This window comes from Cricetulus griseus, chromosome 6 (assembly GCF_003668045.3).
Source record: "Cricetulus griseus strain 17A/GY chromosome 6, alternate assembly CriGri-PICRH-1.0, whole genome shotgun sequence".
NCBI lineage: Eukaryota > Metazoa > Chordata > Mammalia > Rodentia > Cricetidae > Cricetulus > Cricetulus griseus.
In genome coordinates, this window is record NC_048599.1 from 124,477,620 (window position 1) to 124,483,596 (window position 5,977).

Genomic DNA, 5,977 nt, shown 5'->3' on the forward strand with positions numbered 1-5,977 from the left:
TTTAAATATTTTATATAAATTCTAGATATATAAACATTTATTGCATACATAATCATGGCATTAAATATTTAATATATAATATATTGTTACATTTTAATGTGTTTATTAATATATGTATATATTAAAATAAAGACAAAGGTTAAGTCCTTCATTTCATGTAAGTCCTTTACTTAGATTCTAAATTACAACAGAGAAAACACAGAATAAACAAAGTTATTCACATGAAAATATGTATGAGGTTCTATTTTATTGCAAATCTCTAATCAAAAGTCCCCTAAAAGGTAATGCCACTTCTACCTTAGTAGACATAAGCCATCAAGAATGAAGTCCTCCTTTGTTGCATGCATAAGTACACTTTAGTATACAAAATTTCAACACAATGACTGAGTTTGGGGCAAGATCCAATGATGATTGTAAGTTACCATTGTTTGAATTTGTTCTGGTCCATTCAAAATACTCTGAAAATGTGTGGGTGCCCTGTCACAAGTTAGAATCACCTGGGTAGGGAGCCATACCTAAGAACTGTCCTGATTGCCTTGGCTGATGTGGGGAGACACACCTGTGTGTGAGCCGCACCTTCTGTTGGCAGCCCAGGTGAAAGCAGTGTGTGTGTGGCAGTAGAGCATTCTCTTTTGGCAGGAGGTTTGCACCATTCCCTTGGTGGGCCTTCCCACTTGCCATCCAGTTGACATAAATGCCTGCTGCTGATTCCATCACTGATAACAGAACCGCTATTTCCAGGCATCTGTCACCGACTAAGGACCAGCGGCTCTCCATACATCCTCCAGGTTTTCAGAGCCAGACTGGGACTGCTGAGGCACCCAGCCTTGTGGACCAAGCACTTACAGGGTTGTGGGCCTCCACAGTGTGAGACAGTCAGTGCTAGGCTCTCAGTGTCTCAGATGTTAGACCAGAGCTGTTACTATTTTAACATAAGCTAATTCAATAAATTCTTCATGTGGATAAAGATATAGAGGTAGACATAGATACAGATAGAGATATTCATCCTGTTGGTTCTATTCCTCTAGAGAACAGAATAGAAACACTAACAAAATTAAAAAAGATGTTTTCTGCTCTTAACATTCTGTGACTATGTCCTCCCAAGCCAAAAGAAGAAAATCTAAAATGGAAATGAAAGATGAAGAGAAGTGTTATTTCAGTGCATACCAATTCATTCTGCTATTTAAGTCATTATGGTTCTCTCTGGCCAGTTGGAAATTATATCTAAACAATTCTGGGAAAAACAGTCCACATGCCCAACACAATATAATTGCCTGTAAGTATATGTGATGTTAATGGTGTAGACTCTGTCTGTGCCTTTCATAGAGGGGTTCATATTTTTCTGAACTTTACGGTCTTTTAAAGGACATCACCCATTTTTGCCATTAATTCAATATATTGTGATGACACACATTCTTACCACACTAGACAATTCAGTACCAAACTGCAGATTTTAGATTCTCCAAATAGGTTGTGTCCATTCTCATCACACACCCATAAGTGAATTTTGAGGAAAAAGAGAATATTGATACAAGCACAAGTGGCCAATGGTCCCATCCCAGCTCTAAAGAATAGATGTTTTGGGTACACTAACTATATTCCAAACCCTCATGCATACAGACTCTGCACAGCTTAGTTACATTAGTGACCTTTCCATCTCTGGGACGAGACACCAGAGATAATCAACTTAAAACAAGTGAAGGATTGTTTTGGCTCACCTCAGAGGTTTTAGCCCATGTCACTTTAGGCCCATGGAAGCATGGCACATCACACAGGAGTCTGGTATTTGACTCTCAGTGCTGAGAAGCAAAAACAGGAGACAGGTCTAGGTTCCCAATGGCCCCCTTAAGGAGGTGCCTCCAATGACTTGACCTTCTCCCACTGCCTAAGGCTCCACACTTCCAATGCTAATAGCTGACTAATCTTTTAACATACAGGACTTCAATATTCAAATTGAAATATTAGTGATTTTTGGCTTCTTAATAAATTTTAAATATTTCTTCCTGGACCAGCTAATATTTTTAATAAAAACTTTTTAAAAACTGACAGGTACGGGACAGGTAAAACTGCATAATTAAAATTAATTAAAAATAAACCACAGGAAGTTCAAACAAATGAAAGAAGCTATCAGTAACTTATTCTCTTTATTTATTCAAAGTGAATACCTTCTATACATTGTCTACCACAAATAAATAGACTGTGATCATCACTCAGGAAAACTATTAACACCAGATTGAACTTTTTTTTTTTATTTTGTGAGATCATGGATCCACATCAAACATAAGAAGAAAAAAGTATGGAAGAAAGCATTACCGGATCAAAGAGCCTAGCTATGAGTTGGAGGGAGGGTGGGCAGTGCTTGGCATGCATATTCCCACCATCCCTGCAGAACCCAGAGAGTTTATCCCACTGCACCAGATGCAGCCTCACTGCCCTCAATGCAGCATGCCAACCAGCCCCTTCCAATTTGAAAGAGAACCTATTAGCCAGCCCCAAGCTGGGCTCATAATAGATTTCTACACAACAGAAGGTTAACTAATTGCCTGGAGTGTTCTCTTTCCTTTGTTTGTTGTACTACATGCCAAATGGCTTTTGGTTCAGAAACAACAATCATAGAATTTGGAGTATGTAAACAAATGCACTTCTCAGACAACAGTGGGATACTACCCACATTACATGCATGTATTTATCCTCCAGTTCCCACTCCATCAGGCATTAAATACTACCACTGTTTTGGAGGAGAGAAAAACTGAATCTTAAAGAATTTGAATAACTCCTCAGAAAGATTTTCAGAAAACATTTGGTAGCTCTACTCAGTCCTTGTTGCAGAAGGTATGTTCTTAGATGATATAATAAACTGTCTCCCCCTATAAAATGACTTTCCTTCAATGAGAGAATTTTGAAAACTTCTTTTGTCCTGGTGTATAAGATGAAGACTGCCATACATGGGATATGGGTGTCCTAGGTTATTTTTATCGGGGAGAAATCACTTACATGAGAAACCGATAACCGAGGGTCAGAGCTCCGAGCATCCAGTCTCCACTGCTCTCTGAGACCCGACCAGAACCCCCAGAGAGGACTTGCCTCTCTCTCCTCAGGTCTATATCCCACATGCCCCATACGCACCTGTGGACACACCCAAATGGGAGTGGTCAGCACCACAGGCATCTAGTAAGATCTCTCCCTACACTGGTGTCTCTACTCTAACACAGTTAATCACTGTTGTGAAAATTCCCTAAACTGTCAATGACTTAACACTGTAACCTTTGCCCTTGATCCCAATATGAAACCTGTAACATTTTATTTAAATTCTGCAAAATATTTTTGTATATAACTAAGAGAATTTCTTCCCCTAAGTTCCCTGGGCACCCAAAGTCCACTCTGGCCAACAAAGCAAGTAGGCTAGCTGCAGATCATCACCTCTCTGTCCATTCCTCCAACTCAAACCCCACAGTCTCATCCCCAGCTCTGTAGCAGATCACCTGCTGTAGCCTTTCCTCACTTTCTGCCCCCATTCACAGGGAACTAAGCAAATCCCAGTGGCACAACCTGATTTCCTCTCTCCTGTGGGCCCCAGCTCATCTTCTTTCCTAAGTGTCAGATCCCAACACCTCGAAACACATTTTACCTGGAAACCCCAGTGGCCACACCTATCAGGATCCCAGAAGAATGTCCTACCAGGCAAAACACAGCCACCACACCCTCCTAAGAACCAGACAGGGCAACAGAAACCAAGGAACAAACACCCATTCAACAAAGACAAGATCAGACATCTGCACCTAGAATTACAATCTTCCCAAGCCCAGATCAGAATCCTAAATGCCAGTGTAAAAAGCACAATCAATAATAGCCAGGACAATATATCTCCATCAGAGCCCAGAAACCCTACCACAGGAGACCTTGAGTATTGCAATATGGCTGAAACAGCCTTTATCGATATGATAGAGTTACTTAAAGAGAAGGTGATCAAATCACCTAAAGAAATCTATGAAAACACAAACAGTGAAAGGAAATGAATAAAACCATTCAAGACCTGAAAGTAGAAATAGAATCAATAAAGAAAGCACAAACTTACGGAAATGTGAAAATGAAATTTTTAGGAACTCCAGCAGAAACCTCAGAAGCAAGCCTCACCAACAGAATACAAGAGATGGAAGAGAGAACCTCAGGCATTGAAGATATGATAGATGAAAGGGATACCTCAGTCCAGAAAATGTTAAATCTAAAAAAATTCCTGGCATGAAACATCCAGGAAATTTGGAACACTATGAAAAGACCAAATCTATGAATAATAGGGATAAAGGAAGAAGAAGAAATCCAGACCAAAGGCACAGAAAAATACTTTCATCATAAACATAGAAGAAAATTTCCATAACCTAATGAAGGAGTCCCTTTCAAGGTCAAAGAAGCCTATAGAACACCAAATAGACCAGATAAGAAAAGAAAGTCCTCTAGATACATAATAATCAATACACTAAATGTACAGAAGAAAGAATGTTAAAAACTGCAAGGAAAAAAGACCAAGTAGCATATAAAGGCAGATTTATTAGAGTAACACCCAACTTTTCAGTGGAGACTCTCAAGGCCAGAGCCTGGACAGCTGTCCTGCAGACTCTAAGAGACCACAGATGCCAGCCCTGACTACTGTACCCAGCAAAACTTTCAATCGCAATAGATGGAGAAAATAATACATTCCATGATAAAACCAAATTTAAACTATATCTATCTGCAAACTCAGCCCTACGAAAGGCAATAGAAGGAAAACTTAACCCAAAAAATATTTTTAAAAAATAAGCAGGGGAAAGGATCCCTGAGCAGAGCCTGTCAGCCCTCTGAACAAAGAATTTTGGAAAGCATAGAGCTGAAGTCGCCTCCTTTTCTCCCTTTAAGCCGTCCCTGAGCATCTGACACCATGGCAGTTTCTGAGACCCTTTTATATCAACTATTTATATCAACAACCTCAATGAGAAGATCAAGAAGGATGAGCTCAAGAAGTCTCCTTATGCCATCTTCTCCCAGTTTGGCAAGATCCTGGATATCCTGGTGTCTCAGAGCCTGAAGATGAGGGGGCCAGGCCTTTGTCATCTTCAAGGTCAGCAGCACCACTAATGCCCTGTGTTCTATGCAGGGTTTCCCCTTCTACGACAAGCCCACGCGTATCCAGTACGTCATTGAAACAAGAGAAGAGGAAGCCCAAGAGTCAGGAGACACCAGCTGCCAAAAAGGCTGTTCAGGGTGGAACAGCTGCCCCCATGGTGAGCGCTGTCCAGTCTGTACCGACCGGGTATGCCACTGATGATTCAGGCATCCCGCATCATGCATCACATGCCAGGCCAGCCTCCTTACATGCCACCACCTGGCATGATCCCACCACCAGGCCTTGCTCCTGGCCAGATCCTCCATGGGGCCATGCCCCCACAGCAGCTCATGCCTGGACAGATGCCGCCTGCCTAGCTTCTCTCCGAGAATCCACCCAATCACATCCTGTTCCTCACCAACCTGCCTGAGGAGACCAACAAGCTCATGCTGTCCATGCTTTTCAACCAGTGCCCTGGCTTCAAGGAGGTGCATTTGGTCCCTGGGCAGCACGACATCGCCTTTGTGGAGTTTGACAATAAAGTGCAGGCTGGGGCAGCACCAGATGCCCTGCAAGGCTTTAAGATCACTCAGAACAATGCCATGAAGATCTCTTTTGCCAAGAAGTAGTGCCTCCCCCTACGGGACATCTCTGTCCCCATTCTGGGGCTGCCCCTTTCCCCCCTTGGCTCAGTCCCTGAAGGTAAGTCCCCCTTGGGGGCCTTCTCAGAGACGCGTGTGAGTGTGTGGTGCCACAGAGCATTGTACCCAGAGTCTGTCCCTAGACATTGCACCTGGCGCTGTTAGCTTGTGATTAAAGTGGGTTTTTTTTGCGGTTTGGTTTTTTAAAATAATAATAATAATAATAATAATAAGCAGGGGAAATTGAAAATATTCTAGA

General features: G+C 41.8%; 1 pseudogene; it reads left to right on the plus strand.

Moving 5' to 3' along the window:
* Positions 1 to 379: 379 nt before the first annotated feature.
* LOC100764323 lies at positions 380 to 5,706 on the plus strand (annotated as a pseudogene).
* The last annotated feature ends 271 nt before the right edge of the window (positions 5,707 to 5,977 follow it).